This window comes from Heterocephalus glaber, unplaced genomic scaffold (assembly GCF_053883595.1).
Source record: "Heterocephalus glaber isolate CG9 unplaced genomic scaffold, H.glaber_assembly_v1.0 deba00001586, whole genome shotgun sequence".
Lineage (NCBI taxonomy): Eukaryota > Metazoa > Chordata > Mammalia > Rodentia > Bathyergidae > Heterocephalus > Heterocephalus glaber.
In genome coordinates this window covers 15592631-15611341 of record NW_028258364.1, presented here as the reverse complement: position 1 = coordinate 15611341, position 18711 = coordinate 15592631, and the positions used below count along the sequence as shown (strand labels likewise).

The 18711-nt window shown below is 36.0% G+C and overlaps 1 pseudogene; it reads right to left on the bottom strand.

Moving 5' to 3' along the window:
- Window positions 1-17033: 17033 nt before the first annotated feature.
- Window positions 17034-18431, bottom strand: LOC101698775 (PHD finger protein 10 pseudogene; annotated as a pseudogene).
- Between the last annotated feature and the right edge of the window lie 280 nt (window positions 18432-18711).

The following is an 18711-nucleotide window of genomic DNA, read 5'->3' as shown; positions in this document are numbered from 1 at the left end:
AGGATTTCAGTTTTTGACCATTTAGTATGATATTGGCTGTTGCTTTTTCATAGATGGCTTTTATCAGTTTGAGGTAGAGACCTGCTATTCCAATTTTTTGTAGGATTTTATCATAAATGCATGTTGGATTTTGTCAAATGCTTTTTCTGCATCTATGGAGATAATCATATGGTTTTTGTCCTTGGCTCTATTGATATAGTGTATTACATTGATTGATTTTTGTATATTGAACCATCCCTGTGTCCCTGGGATGAATCCCACTTGATCAGGGTGTATGATCTTCTTGATGATCTTCTGCATTCTGTTTCCCATTATCTTATTAAGGATTTTTGCATCTATGTTCATTAGTGAGATTGGCCTATAGTTCTCCTTTTCAGTTGGGTCTTTCTCTGCTTTGGGGATCAAGGTGATGCTTGCTTCCAGGAATGAATTTGGGAGTATTGCTTCCCTTTCAATTTCATTGAAGAGTTTAAACAGTTGTTGCAGCAGTTCCTCTCTAAATGTCTTGCAGAATTCAGCAGTGAAGCCATCATGGCCAGGATTTTCTTAGTTGATAAGTTTTTAATTACATTTTCAATTTCATTGGTTGATATTGGGTTGTTCATAATTTTTAGGTCTTCTTCGTTCAACTTTGGTAATTTATATGTATCTAGGAATCTGTCCGTTTCTTCTGTGTTGTCCATCTTATTGGCATATAGGTTCTGGAAGTAAGTATTGATGATCCTCTGGATTTCTGCTGGGTCTGTTGTAATTTCACCCTTTTCATTCCTAATTGCATGGATTTGGACCTTTTCTTTCCTTTTTCTGATAAGGTTGGCTAAGGGTTTGTCAATTTTGTTGATTCTTTCCAAGAACCAACTCTTGGCTTCATTGATTTTTTTGTATCATTCTCTTAGTCTCCATTGCATTGATTTCTCCCCTGATCTTTATAATTTCCTCCCTTTTATGAGCTCTGGAGTTGTCCTACTCTTCTTTTTCTAGAAGCTTGAGGTTCAGCATTAGGTTGTTTAATTGAGCTCATTCTGTTTTCCTAATATGTGTATTCACTGCTATGAATTTCCCTCGTAAGCCTGTTTTCATTGTTTCCCATAGATTCTGATATGTTGTATTGTCATTGTCATTTAATTTAAGGAACTGTCTGATTTCTTCTTTAATTTCCTCTGTGACCCATTGGTTATTTAGAAGTGTGTTGTTCAATTTCCACGTGTTTATGAAATTTTTTGAGTTTCTTTTGCTATGGTTCTCCAATTTCATCGCACTATGGTCTGATAACATACAGGGGATAACTTTAATTCCTTTGCACTTTCTTAAACATGTTCTATGTGTGAGTATGTGGTCTATTTTGGAGAATGACCCATGTGCAGCTGAGAAGAATGTGTGTTCTGATTCTGTGGGGTGGAAGACTCTGTAAACATCTGTTAAGTTCATTTGTTCAAGAGTTTGATTGAGTTCTAGTATTTCGTTACTTATTTTTAGTCTATTTGATCTATCTATTTGTGACAGTGGGGTGTTGAGGTCCCCCACTACAATTGTATTAGTGCATATATGACTTTTCATGCCCATTAGTATTTGTTTTATATAGTTGGGTGCACTAGTGTTTGGTGCATAGATATTTATGATTGTCATCTCTTCCTCTTGGATTCTTCCCTTTACAAGGATGTAGTGTCCTTCTTCATCTTTCTTCATCAGTGTTGGTTTGAAATCTTCTTGTTCTGCAAATAGGATAGCTAGTCCTGCTTTTTTTCGGGTTCCTGTCACATGGAGTATTGTTTTCCACCCTTTAACTTTCAGTCTATGAGTTTCCTTTTGAATTAAGTATGTTTCTTGTATGCAGCATATTGTTGGATTTTGCTTCTTGGCCCATTCTGCCTGTCTATTTCTTTTGATTGGTGAATTGAAACCATTCACATTGATGATTATAACTGAAATATCTTGACTTGTCATTGCCATGACTTTTTCTTTTTTTAGGGTTCTCCCCCTTTTCTTTTAATTTCTTGTCATGCCAGATGGTTTCATTCTGCTTTGCTTCCTGGGGTTGTGATCCTCAATATCTGTTCCTAGGATATTGTGTAAAATTCTTTGGAGTGCTGGTTTGGTATTCACAAAGTTCCTAAGGTGCTCTTTGTCATGAAAGTATCTTATTTCTCCATCCATTTTGAAAGATAGTTTTGCAGGGTACATCAATCTGGGTTGGAGGCTGTTTTCTTTTAGGGCTTGGAATATGTAACTCCAAGCTCTTCTTGCCTTGATGGTTTGTGTTGAGAAGTCTGCTGTGATTCTGATGGGCTTTCCTTTGTATGTGATTTGTTTCTTTTCTCTAACTGCTTGTAGAACTTTGTTCTTCTGTTGAGTTTCTGGAATTTTAACAATTATATGCCTATGTGTAGATATTTTTTTGATCAAGGCTATTTGGAGTCCTATATGCCTCCCTTGTCTGTATGTCAAGCTCTTTTCCCCTGCTTGGAAAATTTTCTGCCATTATTTCTGTGAAGAGATTTTTTTATGTCATCTGCACTCTCTCCTGTTTCTTCATTGATTCCTATCAGTATTATGTTATTCTTCTTTGCATCATCTAGCAGCTGCTGGATTGATTTCTCATGTTCCCTTATAATTTTCAAGCATTTTTTCTTTTCCTGGTCACTAATTGCAATCTTATCTTCTATATCTGAAATTCTGTCCTCACATTGGCTCATTCTGCTGGGTAGACTTTCAATGGAGTTTTTCATGTCCTGGAAATCTGTTTGCATCTGTTTTATGGATTCCATTTGTTTCCTATATTGGGATTCCATCATGTTCCTGAGCTCCTCTCTAGATTTATTAATCATGTCTTGCACTAGGGGAACAATTTCTCCTGTTATCTGAGAAATTATTTCTGATTTCATTTTTTCCAGATCCCCTTTTGTTGCCAGTTCAGTGGGTCCAGGTGGATGAGTATCAGAGTGTTCCATCTCATTTCCCTTTGGGGTTGCTGTAGGTGATCTGGAAGTCTAGTTTTGAGACTTATTTAAATATTTTCTCATTTCAACTGGGGGGGGGCTGTTGGCGCCTGCACGGATTACCTCCTCTGAGTTGGGAGAGGTGGGACAGAGGCTGGGAGCAGCGGTAGTGATGGTGGCCCAAAAGCCCTTTCCTGTGGGCTGGGAGCAGCGGGAGGGATGGTGGCCTGGAAACCCCTTCCTCTGGACCAGGAGCTGTGAGATGGTAGATCAGAAGCCCCTACCTCTAGGCCAGAAGCAGCTGGACTCAGTATCGTGGTCTGGTGGTCCGGGGTCCTCTGTGTCTTTGTAGTGTGGATCCAGGTGGCTGCACAGAGGAGCGGGGGCGGGGGGGGGGGTGTCCAGTGGATTCTTGCCAGGGTGCAGGCTGATTTGGGGTGTTCTGCTAGACTCGGTACCTCGGTAGGTTGTCCACAGACCTGACTGTCTGCAGCGGGCTGATTCAGCATGTTCAAAGTGGTCAATGTTATGAGGTAGTCTCACTTCATATTAATCTGTTCCCTTAGAACTTCCTAAGACAATGAGAAAACATTCTCCTGGCAACACATTAATCTCTTCTAAAGGTCTCAGCATTTTTTATCTCCCCTTACCTCTTAGAGATCTGCCACCTCAGTACTGGTACACTGAGAATGAAGCTTTTGGCACATTGATATTTAGGGATCTGTTATGGTTTAAACCTAAAATATCTCACCAAATTATCATCTATTCAGAGGTGGAGCTTTTGGAGGTTGATGGACCCTGTGGGCCTTATTATTCATTGGTGGATTAAATCCATTGATGTGTTCAGGGCTGAATGTAGGTTCAGAGAGGTTGGGTCTGATTGAAGGAGGTTAGTCATTGAGGGTATGATCTGTTTAGATGTATACTTCTGCACAGCTTCTCCTTTTCCTCTCTGTGTCCTGGCTGTGACAGGGTAAACAGCTTTCTTCTGCCTTAGTTATCTGTCATGACTTTTATGCCTTATAATCAAGTAAACATGGACTGAATCCTCTGAAAGCATGAGCCAAAATAAACTTCTCTGTTTTTTGAATGTTGAGTATTGTTTATCAGAGATGAGAAACCTGACTAATACTGAGTATTAGTGCCAGAAAAGTGAGGTCATTTCTATGACTACAGCTGTCCATGTAGTTGAAAAGGCTTTGGAACTGATTTAGATGAAAGTTTTGGTGATACTTGCTAGAGAAGACAGATTGTAGACAGAGGTTTCAGATGGGAATGAATACTCTATTAGAAATTAGACTGTGGCCACATGTGTCTCATTCTGTGAAAAAGAAGTGGTATTTGTTTTGCTTATTTTATACAACTTTGTGTGAAGCTGCCACTTATTGTTGCAGAAGAAATTGCAAAAAAGCTCAATGCTCACACAATTGCATGGGTACTGCTGGGTGCTTTTAGCCAGATCGACAGTGAGAATCAGGTCCAAAAACCAGAGCTGAGTTATTTGAAAAGAACAGTAGCTTGATCAGAAAGATAATGCATGATCCAAAGAGAGTGTCTTTGTAGGAAAAATGGGCCTCTGGGGGTCACAATACAAGTACTTTGTATTAGGATAATGAGAAAGATGTCTTGAGGACATCCTAGGCAAATACTACCTATCATAGTCTCAAGAGTGGATAAACATAAATGCTTTTTAAAGACTCATTTCAGAAGAGAGTCCAGGGTACCCTTTTCATTTAGGGCTGCCTAAGAAAATATGACTCTGAGTTTTCAGGTACTCATAAACTTCTGCATCTATTGTGCAAAGGGCCAAGACTACTGATTGAGCTGATGGTAGACCTTGGCAATATCTCCTTGGTGCTGGTTGTATAGGCAGGAGGACTGGGAGAGTTATGAGGTTACGAAGATTTCCACATTTCAAAGGAAGGACTGGGAGACCAGGAATCTTGACCTTAGATGGCAATTTGTGAAGTTGTGAGAGTGAAACCTAAGCTGCAGTGAAGATTTCAAGAAATGTGCAGATGCCAGGAACATGGAGAATCTTCTGATAAAAATCTCTACCAGACTGGGGAGCCAGGCCAAAAGACAGACCACGTGGGTGCAAAAAGAGAGGCCATAGAGGTGGTTCTGTCCAGGCCCTCCTCTGCTTACCTGTCATCACATCCTGTCTCAGATGCCGGACATGAAGCTTCAGCATTATTTGCCCTGATGTTGTGTTCTCCCCGTGATAGTTTGGTCTGCATTCTTTCTATTCCCTATCCCTCAGTTTTGGAATGTAAATACTTATCCTGCACCATCAGACATTAGAAGTGTTTAATTTTCTTTTTGATTTTTACAAGGGCTTATAGCTAAGAATTTTTCTGGAGTCTTAGAAGAGACTGTGGACTTAGAATTTTCAGCAGTGCCAGAACTCTTAAGAATTTGACAACTCTTAATGTTGGACTGATACATTTTACAGGAAATGGACATGAGCATTTTAAGAAACCAGGGAAGGCATGTTATGGTTTAGATTTAAAGTATCTCCCAAGTCTCATGTATCAGATATTGAGCTCCTAGAATGTGATTGAATTATTGGAGCATTATGCACATCAGTGGATTAATCCACCCATGGATTCATAGCTGAATGTCCTATTGAACAGATGGAGCCTGGTTGAAGAAATGGGTCACAGGAGCCTGGCTGAAGGGTGTATTCTTGTTCCTGGCTCCAATTTTCTCACTCTGCTTCCTAGCTGCTATGGGTCCACCAGCTTTCCTCTACCATATCTTTCTTTTTAAATTGTTTTCAATTTTTAAATTCTTAAAAACTCTATTAGTACATGCTTGCAGTACACAATGACTATATTCAATGTGGGTAGTATCCTTCTGCCATGCCATTTATGCCTTAGAATTAACTAGCCATGCACTGAATCCTCTGAAACTCTGAGCCAAAATAAATCTTTTATGAGTTGTGGATGTTAAGTTTTTTAGTCCCAGGGCCAAGAAAGCTGACTAATGCAAGACACAATGAAACCTGCTCCAAACTATAGCATAAGTTTGTCTACATATTTATAATAAATTAATATCAACAAGTTCAATAGGTGATGTAATAATCCTCATATCCCTCTTAATATAAAATTTGAGACCAATGTAATGTGATAATATTTTAGAACAATAACATAATTATATCTAATGATATTTATGGTTCTTAATTAAATTTATTTATAAAATGTTACAATAAAATACAAACAAGAGAAAATACATATGTATTAGCTAAAGACAGATGTTGGAGAATGGTCTTTGTGTTACGAATCTTACTTTCCAAGGAGAAGTTACTGTGATTGTTTCCAAGGGAGATACTACTCAGAACATCACCTGTTACTGCTGCACAAGTGCAAGCACCCAAGTTTGATCCCCAGTACCAAAAAAAAAAAAAAGGAACATCACCTGTTTATCCTGTTTGGCAGACGTTTAAGACACCAGAAACATGATGATGGTTCAAGGAAAGTAAAAAAAATCAAAATCAGTAAAAGTCTGAGTGGATTTACCATGAACATCCAGTGGTTTTAAATACTGCAGTTTGCAAAACTTAGGCCATCAAGATGATAAAAGGAAAACTGGATCTAGTTCACGGCCTGTGCTTCTTACCCAGGTCCACATAAGCAAAAGGACTTAGGTGACTTCATAATCTCTTGAAAGAATACAGAATTTAGTCTGAGACTATTTGTTTGTGTTCTTTAATGGGCTAAAGGGTAAAGATTTTGCCATTTTTTTTAATTTAAAAAACTTGGTTCAGCTAGTTTTGAAACAAAAATATCCTCTGCCATAGTGACCACACTTTCCTGTCTTCATCAACATGATAAGTAAGAACTAGTCACTGTCAGTGTGAAATACTTTTCTTCCTTTTAATTAAATCCTCAGACACTGGTCTTTTACATTCTTCATATATAAGAAATGGGCTTGGAAATGATATATACACTAAAATCAGACTATAGACTAATTAGTTGGGTAAATTAAATCTCTCAATTTTTCTTAATATCAAATACAAGATTTTCTCTTCTTCTTTTCAGTACTGGGAATTGAACCCAGAGTCTTCCCACCAAGTTACAAGTTACATCCCCAGCCCTTTTTTATTTTTTCTATTTTGATAAGAGGGACTCACTAAGTAATTATGTAGCACAGGCTGGACTTGGACTTGAGATCCTCCTGTCTCTGCCTCCCAGAGTGCTGGGATTACAATTGTGCACCATAATACCTGTGTAAATATTTTCATTGTTATTTATTATCTAAAAAGATACATAAAATTAACTTTTTGAAAATTTATATGCTAAATTTGCTTTCCTTTCATTAAAAGGATGAGGAGATAGATAATCATAGATGACATTGAAAAGCTGAGGATTTTTCCTTGAAATTTCTAAACCCTTATTTTTACTTTTCACTAAAATACCAAGCAGAAGATTTTATGTTTAAAATGTACATAATATTATTTTAGAAAATAATAAATTTTGTTGAAAGATTTTATGACTGTTATAAATCATTCTAAATAATGTTGGCAAGAATATTTCTGAATGTCAAGCTTCCTAGCTAGATACTACAGAACAAAATTTATCTGTTTGTTTCTAAGAGAAGCAACTTATATGACACAAAAAGGAATTGATTAATGTTACATAAATCAACTTATTAATCCATGAAGGTGAAATTCACATTAAAGGAAAAATGTATATCTTGAATATTTTCTGTACCTCCCCAAAGATAACTCCCGTATTTATGACTTACGTTTGGAAACTAAGCCAGCTCCAAACATCTCTACATTTATTTATTCACTATGTTTTTATTGTACAGATACTAAAATTCCTCCATGTAAGAATAAAGAAGAAAAGAAAATGTAATTTACTCACATTGTCTCTGGTTGATTTCTGTATAACTTTAGAGTACTTACATCTCACACAGTAGTAAGTAGGATGTGGTTATGAGGGCATAATACTTCAAGCTGACATGTACAAACCACTACATAATCATTTTGAATTTACTGTTAGGTCAGGGAAAAAAAACTTCAATGTTGCTTTTGGGAGGAAATTCCATTTCTTTAGAAAGAGAGTAGATAAAAGGTAATCAGTTAAGGATCAGAGGATCATTTAACTGGAAAGTTGTGGAATCATTAAAAAATAAAAATAAATTAAAAAATAAAAAGTATATTTTCTCACTTGAAATTTGAAAACAAGGAATATAGGTTGGGGGATGATAAAAGAAAATAAATGGATCTATAAGTATTCCAGAATTATTCAGTATATATGGACTCTTCAGCAAGAACTAATATTACCAGGTAAGAATATACATCCACACAGCCACATTTCATTTTATGAGTAAGGCACAAACATGTAGTTCATACATAATGAACATAACATGGTCTTACTACAGAGTTTGAAATGCCACTAAATAATATTTTAAGCAATATGCACAAAAAATGTGTCTCATAAATCTTATTCCTAATCACCATACCAAAAATGATTTTTACATGTATAAACCCATACAAACTTCTCAAAATTTTAACATGCATATCCTCAACTCTAATTTTTATGCTTTTTAAAATTTACTTATGTAGTGGGATTAATTTCCAAGGAAAATATTTCGAAACATCCTTAAAAGCTTGAAGTTAAGGAACATTGAATCAAACCCAAGTACACATGGCTTGACAAAGATGATAAATTCCATGACTGATTCATTTGCTGTTTTTACAAGTATCTGTTAGCACAGTATACTTGTGCTTAGGGCAATGAGATATAAGGGTAAAATACTAAGTACAGTATGGCTCATGTTCACATGTAGGTTCAAAGTGACATTTAGAAATAATTACACTGGCATTTAGAATTTACTATGAGAGATCAGAAAAAACTGTCAATGTTGCTTTTGGGAGAAAATGCCATTTTGTTAGCAAGTAATATAATTAAGATGAAAATTTAACAGGAATTAGGAATACATCATAGGAAACAAGGTAGAATATAACAGCAGAAAAGGATGGGCAAAAGTCAGCAAAAATAGAGGTGTTAGGTACTTAAGTGACTGAGGCTCTGGAGGAAATGTGGGTGTGTGGGGTCCAGTTTGGGACCCTGAAGCCTAGGAGGGTGGAAGAGATCAAAGGAAGACCTTGTAGGTCATGATATGTAGATTGTCTTTCACTTCATGTCAGTGCGGAGCCATGGATTTTTTCAAATAGGTTTCAAGAATATCAGATTTGAATTTTAGAAAAAGTCATTCTGAATGTAGTTCTAGTTTAACAGATTAGTGCTAAAGAGGTCTAGATATTAATACATCAGTTAGGAGACTTAGTCAACATTCCAGAAAAAGACCTATGGCAGCGTGTATAAACCAATTTTATTGGAAAATGTCCATTAAGAAATGAGTAAAAAGATAGAGGGGATATAAGATTTAAAGCGATAGAATTTTTAGCAGTAGGACCTGAATTCACATGGTGGATTAAGAAAAAGAAGGAAGCATGGAGGGGTCCCTGATTTCTAGCTTCCCAATACATTGGATGGCTGTCCTTTTAGAAATAAGGTACACTGAGGAATTTAGATTTATGTATGGCCAGACAATACTTAAAATTTTTAAGTGCAAAAGTATGCAGTTAAGAGTATATATAATTAGAGGTAGGATCTATTACTTTTTTCTTCTCTATCTTTTTTTCCCAAAAAGCTTTTGCTTTTATTCCTTATCTTTTGCCATTCTTCCTTAATCTTTTTTCTTATAAAATGAAAAAGAAACATCATTAACAACCTCACACTTCAAAATGAGATGTAGAAAATGGTACTAAAGCAATGGATATTTGACTCTTAATGCTTTTAAACTTTTTAAAAAATAATAACTCAAACGATGTGCAGTAAAGAGCAAGTCCTAAAAAATCTAATACTACTCTTTCTATACAGTGGAGTTACAGTTAAACTAGGTAACAGAGATTCACCAATATCCATATTTTTTTCACATCTCTACTTGAATTCAAGTAGACAACAAGATTTCCCTATTACTGCCACTAAAATATGGAGTAGAATTACTTCTGCCAAATAAGAGCTGGGCTTTAGTGAAGTGCTTGGTGGAATGCAATAAGTCTGTGTAACATTTAAGACTGAAGTGGGTTCTCCAGTTTCCATTTATATCAAAACATATTCTCCTAGAGACAGCATACACTTTCTAATGAAGCTCAGGCAGCACAGTAGAAAGCACTAAATTGATAGGAAATGACGTTCCTGACCAATAGTGTAGTTTACCTCCCAGGAACTACTAGATCAACTACCACTCAGGTGGATGAGTAATTGCATATGGAGTCTCCACCTTAGCTTGTCCTGCATGGAGGAAAAATAGGAAAGTGGCATAGCCTTGTTTGAAGTCTTGAACCAAAAAAACAAAGTACAATAAAATTTTGGTCAACCACCAATTTGAAAGGGGTTTGTTATTGCTGTGCATTTGTGGCTTAATTCTGGCCAGTGGTATTGATGTACTACTTCTAAGACAATTATCTAAAAATTTAAGTCACTCTTCTATATCCGTTCTTTCAGTAGAAACTACTTCTTGGTAACAAGATTTTAAAAATTCTGTTTACATAACTACTCCAAGAAGAACTCCCTCCATCAAGTAATGCACATTCCTCTTTGATATGACTAGAAATGTTTTTAAATTTTTAATACCTCTTAGAATTTGTAAACATCTTCTTTTAAAACTAATGTTGTTCTAAGTAATATAAAATTATATTTTAATTTAAGCTATGCCATTCTGAAAGTATGGATGAAGGAAGGAAGGAAGGGAGAAAGGAAGGAAAGAAGGAAGGGATGAGAGGGAAGGAGATAGGATGATTAGCTTAATATTTGATAGTGAACAACAAAGAAACAGATATCAAAAGGTTTTTATTTCAGAATAAAATATTTAGCAAAGCTGTTCCATAATACCTAGGGGATTAAAAATGTCTGACAACAATGATAATTGTCTACCATTGACCATATAAGTTGTGATACATAAGAAAGAGGTAGTTTAAAAAAAGAAAAAAGAAAGAAGTAGTTTACACCAAATTTGTCTGTCTTGTAAGTAGAAGTGGACGGCAAGAGTAAATGTCAAGAAAATCATGTCCTTTGCTAGAATGGAAATAGTTTGAGAATTAGAAAACTATTTCTTCATTGAGGCCATGGAAGTTTCTGAAATAATTCAGAAATAGTATGCTGAAAGATTTTTCAGAAAACCTTAACCTAATTTTATTGAAAGTATGTACCTAGAAATTGCTTGTGTACCCATTTTGCTTGAGATGGTGTATGCTAATTGAGTTTTCCTGAATGCATTAGGTTTCTGTAAAATGCATTAAGAGATGGTCAATAGAGCATTTATTTTTTGGAATAACTTTATACATGTGAGTACTGAGGTTCCTATCATCTTTTTCTCAGTAATACAAAATCTCTTTCAAGTTCCAAAGACACACATACAACATAGAGCAGAGAAAATATGGAATTTTCCTATTTTTTTATTAAATAAAGTACAAAGAGTGTAGCACTAATATCATAAGGTTTTGCAACTCCAGGTGAATGCTAAAACTAAACAAGTACAGACACAGTGTTGCCATAGCCCTAACAGAAATAGTGTGAGACAAGAACTGTCCTTCTTAATGAAATAATTTCATAGAATTTGTCAAATTATCAAAGATAATTTCATCATCTTTTTTGGCCAGAATCCTCAACCCTCAATTGTGATGTATGGAAATAAAACCTATTTTTTCCTTCTAGGAACAGCCCCTGCACTTCCCTCTTCCCAAGCCCTGCCTTTCTCTCTCCTTTCAGAGAGTGAGTGGATAAGAATATTCTGTTTATGAGCTACCGAGAAGAGAAACTAATTGGTATTTACATATGTGTGTCCTATTTATTTCACTTAGGAGTATGGCCTCAATATGCATCCATTTAGCTATAAATGACTCCAGTTTGTCATTCTTTATGGCTGAGTAGTACTCCATTTTATAAAAAACCCACATCTTCTTTATCCAGTTTCCAGTTGATGGGCACTTGGGCTGTTTCCAAGCTTTAGCTATTACAAACTGTGCCGCTATAAACATGGGTGCACATATATTGCTGTGGTATGATTCTTTTAATTCTTTTGGGAAGATACCTAGCAGGGGAATAGCTGGGTCAAATGGGACCTCTAGTCCTAGTTCTTTGAGCTATCTCCATACTGATTTCCACAGTGATTGCACCAGTCTGCACTCCCACCAACAATGGAGAAGGGTTCCTTTCTCCCCACAGCCCCTCCAGCATTTGTTATTAGTTGATTTCTTGATAGCAGCCATTGTTTCTGAGGTGAGGTGGAATCTCAGTGTTGTTTTCATCTATATCTCTCAAATGACCGGTGAGGTTGAACATTTTTTCATGTGCTTATTTGGTGCTTTTACTTCTTTGTCTGTTCATTTCAGATGCCCATTTTTGAATTAGGTCTTTGATTTTTTTTGGGGGGGGGTCCTGATTTTTTTCAGTTCTTTATATATTCTAGATAGTAGTTCTTTGCCTGAGGTACAGCTGCTAAAAATTTTTTTGCACACCGTAGGTTGTCTCTTAGCTCTGTTGGTGGTTTCTCTCGCAGTGCAGAAGCTTTTTAATAAGATGAGATCCCAGTTGTTGATTTCTTTTGCTAGTTTCCATGCTACTGAGGTTTTGTTCATAAAGTCTTTTTGTACACCAGTGTCTTCAAGAGTTCTACCTAACTCATCTTCCAGCAAGTTTAGTGTTTCTGTCTTAATACTTAGATCTTCAATCCACTTTGATCTTAGTTTAGTGCATGGTGATAGGTATGGGTCTAGTTTTAATCTTTGGCAAGTTGAAATCCAGTTTTTCCAACACCATTTATTAAAGAGGCTATCTCTCCTCCAGTGAGAGTGTGTGGCTCCTTTGCCCAAGATGAGGTGGTTGAGTAGGTCTGGAATTGTTTCTGCATCTTCTAATCTGTTCCACTGGTCCTCAGGTCTGTTTCTTTGCCAGTACCATGCTGTTTTTATCACAGTAGCTTTGTAGTATAGTTTCAAGTTGGGGATTGTTTTACCCCCTGCCATGAAAGCTTTCTATTTGTTAAGCATTTTCTCCCTATCTCTTTCGCTCTCTGTCTCTCTTTTCTTTCAGTCTCTCTCTCTCTCTCTCTCTCTCTTGCTGTCTTTAACTGTTCATGGAAATACAAAATAGTAAAATGCTGAATTTAAACTGGTCAATCAAGAACACCTCTAAACATTCATTTCCTTGAATTTAGTGGTTGGTCAAAGGCTACATGAATATATAACCCAAACAACATTACTAAGTATATTTTTTAAACAGGGTCTCATTAAGGAGTTCAGCCTGGGATTGAACTTACTCTGTATCCCGCACTGGCCTAGAACCCACACCAATCCTCCTGCGTCAGGCTCCCATGTACTGGGATAACAAGCATTTTCCAATACATTTGGCCCTGAGCATTTTCTGAAATAATTGATATGAATGTTGAAAATTATTAGAACTTATATGCTTATAACTACCTGTAGGCATCTTTCTTATCAGTAGGAATATACCAAGAATCAAGCTAGTAAAGAGGAAAGAAAAAAAATGGAAAGATGAATGGAAATAGAGCCCAAATGACAATATTCTAAGAGAATTTGATTTACTATATCCAACTAAATATCTTTTAAGGGTTATAATCAGCTTTTCATTAATAATAGGAAATGTACTCCTTTTGTCTTCTTATATAATTGTTTAAACTGGAGTCCTTGAATTAATTCAGTCAGTAAAGGAGTAATACTATTCTATCATTATTACTGCAGTTTCATTTTTAGCTACAGAAAGCCTTGGCTTGAAAATACTTTGCTAATTTTTGAGATAAAAAAGCCCAAATACACATAAAGCTCTCAATGATTTTTGGAGAAAGTTGGTAGAAAAGGCAGAAGGATATACAACATTAGAAAATCTATGAGAAGTTATTTTTAACAAAGCAGTGGATTCATTTACTTTTTTCTCTTTTTAAATTTTATGACCTTTTTTGTTGTGCTGAGGATCAAAATCTAGCGCCTCACACATGCTGTGTAAGTGCTCTACCACTGACTTATATTGGTAAAATATTTTTTAAATGCTATAAAGGCTTTAATAGATGTTACAGTATATATCAGTTGTAATAATAATGATTTTGTTGAAAAACTGATTCTAATGGAATCAACACATGAGTAGAATTGGCAACACTTAGATTTACTTATATGCTCATCATTCTATAAATTTTGCAAGCATTTCTAACTTTCACAATGTGAGTGATCAGTTCAATTCATTTCATTTACTCTGTTGCCCCTGTCCATTTTTTTGGACTGAGAAATATAACATGCCTATTAAAGATAAGGGTAAAAAATTATAGCCAAATATGTCTTTATGATGCTGCCTTTAAAAGTCTAGCATGTTCTCCTAAATTTCTCCACAGTACTGTCCAAAGCAAAACTAAGTGTGAGATGAAATTAACAAACCCATTCATTCATTTATATTAGAAATGAGTGGAGAGAGAAATCTTGAATAGTTATTGAGAATGACATTTTTCTGATGGTATAGTATTTGAGCCAAGACTTGAAGCTTATAAAGGAATGAAGTGAATATCAAGAAGGAGTTAGTCGTGAAGATTCAAAACAGCACATGAAGTCAGAGTAAAAGCTAATATAAATCTCAGTCAAGAAAAAATTGGGAATTTGAAAAGAAAAATAATTTTACTGGATATTTTGCATACTTAATAGGGGAAGGAGACAATTTCAGGCAATAAAGTGGAAAGATGACAGAACTCAGTCAGGGAATGAATTGAGAGAATGTAGATTTTATTGTAAATATAATGGGAACCTATTGAAATGTTCTAAGGAGAGAGAGTATTGTGCTCCTTCTTTTGTTCTTGAATACAAGTTTGACCACTGTGTGAAAAACATATAAAATGACAAGGTGGAAGTGTAAAGGAAAAGGGATCAATTTATAATCTATTGTCATGACACAAGCAAGAGAAATTAATGACTAGTGTTGAAGGTGGTTGATGATGTTTCATTGACATACACTTTGAAAATACAGTAGAGCAAAAATTTACCAGTAAATACTGTAGGGTAAAATCTGGGAAAGAAGTCAATGATGTCTTCACTATGTTTTCTATTAGCAATTCTAGGTTGTGACATTCTGAGATGAGGAACAGCAACAGAGAGGAAAGTTTTGTACACCTGTGCTTATGAGTTTTGCTTTTGACATGTTGACTTCAAGATGATTTATACATGCAAATACTATATATATAAGCAGTCAAATAATAGATAAGATCACAGAAGAAAGGATAAAGATATGAACATATAGATTGGTCGGAATAAAAAATTATGTTTAAGTTATTGAATTCCATAGAGTAGAGATAGAGAAAATAAGAACATTAATAATCAAGTTGATGTATGGATTATGTTGTGGAAAAAGATTACAAGACTTATTTGACAATATGTAAGTCATCATTGTCCTTAAAACTTTAATCATATATAGTAGTAGAAAGATATTTTAACATTTATGAGGTCAAAATAGATTCAATGACTGCTAGCGTTTCACAAATACTAAACTATGGAAAATCATGACTCTATTAATAATATTTTTATAGTAAACAAAATTGACTTGCATTGTTGTATGTAAATGTTTTCCAATATAATCTGTATACTTTCATTCATTCATGTTTGTAGAGAGATCTACCATGGGTTAAAGTGTTGGTCATAAAATAAAAAATTAACTGACAATTGTGTGGGAGTCTTTAATACACTTATTGCATTTATCCTCATCCTCTTTTAAGATTAATAAACTCTTTTGATTTAGGAAAATATTTTGAATAAAAATGAATAATCATAGCCACATATCTATTGTATGAATATCAAATGCATGGGAGAGCAAATACTTATGTTTCACTTTTTGTTCTCAAAGGTCAGATATTATCCTTAAAATATATTTAATTTCAGATTAAAGGCTTTCTATTAAATTTGTATTAAAAATTAGATCAGATACTAGGGAAATGACTAGGATTTCAATGCTGACAATGACTGAAATATACAATGTACAATTTTCTTTTTTAATTGACCTAAATTGGTATTCCAAAGGTGTCAGTGAATATATGCAAATTTTATTTCTGCCTGCGGTGATTAGCATGGAGTGACCACTTGACTGGATTTGGGATCCACCTGGGGAACTTGTGCAGCCCACTTCTGGACGTGTTTTGATGGGTCATGGAGTGCATGCCTGTCCCTTCCCTGCTTTCTTTCTGGCACTGTTTCTCTGCACCCCTTCCTGGATGCCATTAACTGGTCATCTTTGTTACACCTTAGTACGATGTTCCTGCCTTGGAGCAAGCTCAGTATGAACTGAATGAATCTTGAAATCAGAAGCCAAATTAAATCTGAACTCAAGCTCCAAGTGTTGGTCATCATGTCTTAGCAACAGGAAAGGTTAGGAACACACTGGTACTTAATATATTTTCACTGAAGCAGTCTTCCTCACTTCTGAAAATGCAGCCTTTTACTTTTCAGCTTTTTTAGCATTCTTTTCTACAAGCCAGTGAGAAAGGAGATGTTGGATATGAAATGATTCCAGTTGATTTGTAATTTTGGAAAAAAATAAATGCACTGATATTTAGGATTACCATTTCCCATATTAGTTTTTGATGGATCAGATACAGTGTAAGCTTTCCAAAGCATATGTGCCAATCAAATTCATTTTCTGACCTACAGTCAAGGCCAAAACTGCCAATCACATCAAACTTCTGGAAATAGTGTTGTCTCTTTCTATTTTGTAATTATCCAGACAGCTCTACACATATTCTATATTTTTGTATTTTCCTATTAAACACTAATAATTTTAATAGGAACTTGAACATTGACCACCACCAAATGTAAAATCGTATTTTTCCTGTAGAAGGTGAAATAGCTAAAATATTCATTTCCTATCAAATAACATCTTATTTTTCAGAAATGCAAGAAAATAATTAAATTCTGTCATACTCAGGCATTTAGTGGGATGGATACAATATGTATCTTTTTTAATTTCAAAAATCTTTTATTGGCATAAAAATGAAAATGTAAATAAATTGGCACCAAATATTCCACTTCAGTGCATATGTAACATTTAGGTCAAAAAAGCTATTTTATCCCTCTTTGCTGTTTTTCCCCCTTCTGCCCACTTTCCTGGGTGTTGGGGGGGCTCGCTGACAACAGTCACAAATCCAGCAAACTGATGGAATAGCACCAAGGCCAACACAAAAAGTATGATAACCTCTGTCACACACATCACAGAACATCATTTCTTCTTCATGGTAGGGTTGTCCACATATAATGCATGTCTTACATTACATACACTGCCATGGGTAGGTCTTAATCATAGAAACAAGCTTGATGCTCATATCCAGGCAAGAAGGACGGCCACTGTAAACACACTGGGAGCAGTGTATAAGTGATTCAGCCTTTCCTTTCTTGTTGGACTCCTTACCCTTCAGACAAATTCCACATAGAGCATTTGGAATGACCTTTGGCTTGTACCCAGGAACTGACTTGGACAGTACAGAACATTTTGAGCCATCCTTTCTCAGAGGAGTGTCTTTGTCTTTTGACTTCTGTCTTCCTGGGAAGGCATCCTCCTGGCCATCGGGAGGGCTCTCCCCTTCTGACACATTGCCTGAGGAGCTGTCCGAAGTGCGCTTATGTTTCCGCTTCTCATCAACATGCCCACGTTCAGCATCATCTGAATCACCATCGCTGTCCAGTGCAGGGAGCTCAGGGTCCAGAGGGGGCTCATACAGGGCTGTGTTCAGAGGCAAATATCGCAGTTCATCTGGTGAGTACCTCTTGTAGTACTCCTGGAACTGTCCGGGGATGAGAGCCACTGGGTAAGAACTGACCTTTGTCAGTTCTGTTGGCAACACTTTGTACTTCCCTTGAGGCACCTGGATAACGTGTGTCTGTAAGTCAAAATAAGCTCTTCTTTCTTCCATCCGCTCCAGATTTAAATTGCTGTTAAATTCAGCTGCTTTTTTGGCAGCTTTCTTAATGTACTCAGGCACTTTGCTGGCTTCAACTTTCTGAGTATTCTGTTGTTGCATTTGAGAATACTCTTTATAATGATCTGTAATGCGCTGACGTTCTTTTTCTTGTAGAATAACAGAATATTCAGCATGTTTGGCTGGATATTCTTTTATCATTAAATCAGTCACTTCATCACTGCGCAATGCTGTTAAACCTAGAGTGCACTGAGTTTCTGTAATGACATTTAGCTCTCTCAGGTAGAGTTTCTCTTTGTGAGACAAATCTCGTAGCTCTAAATCTGGATATTTCTGTTTAAAGGAGGTCACACCCAAATATTCACTAACTTGTTCTTGAAGCATATAGTACTCTCCTGTTTCGTCAAGTGGCCATTTGTACTCAATCAGATTTTCTGCTGGACAATAACTAAAGGTGAGATCCTGACTGGATGTCTCGCAGCTCCTGGATCTGTCTCCTGAGCCCATCCTCCTCCTTTTGGATGACTGAGTCCCATCATTTGAATTATCTTCGTTATCATCCTTCGGGGACGGACGGTGCTCCGGGGCTGGCCGGGTTGTCACAGTTGCCCTCTAGTTCATTATTTCTCAAATGCTCCTCTCACTCTCACAGGGGCTCTTGGGTTCTGTCACTAAAAGGAGCGATGTTCAGAGATTTTGGACAAATAATTTTCCTAAAGATTCATTTATTATTACTTTAATCTTTATCAGACAATAAACTGATGTCATGTTTTTGTGACAGGACAAAAGGGACTGGTCATTG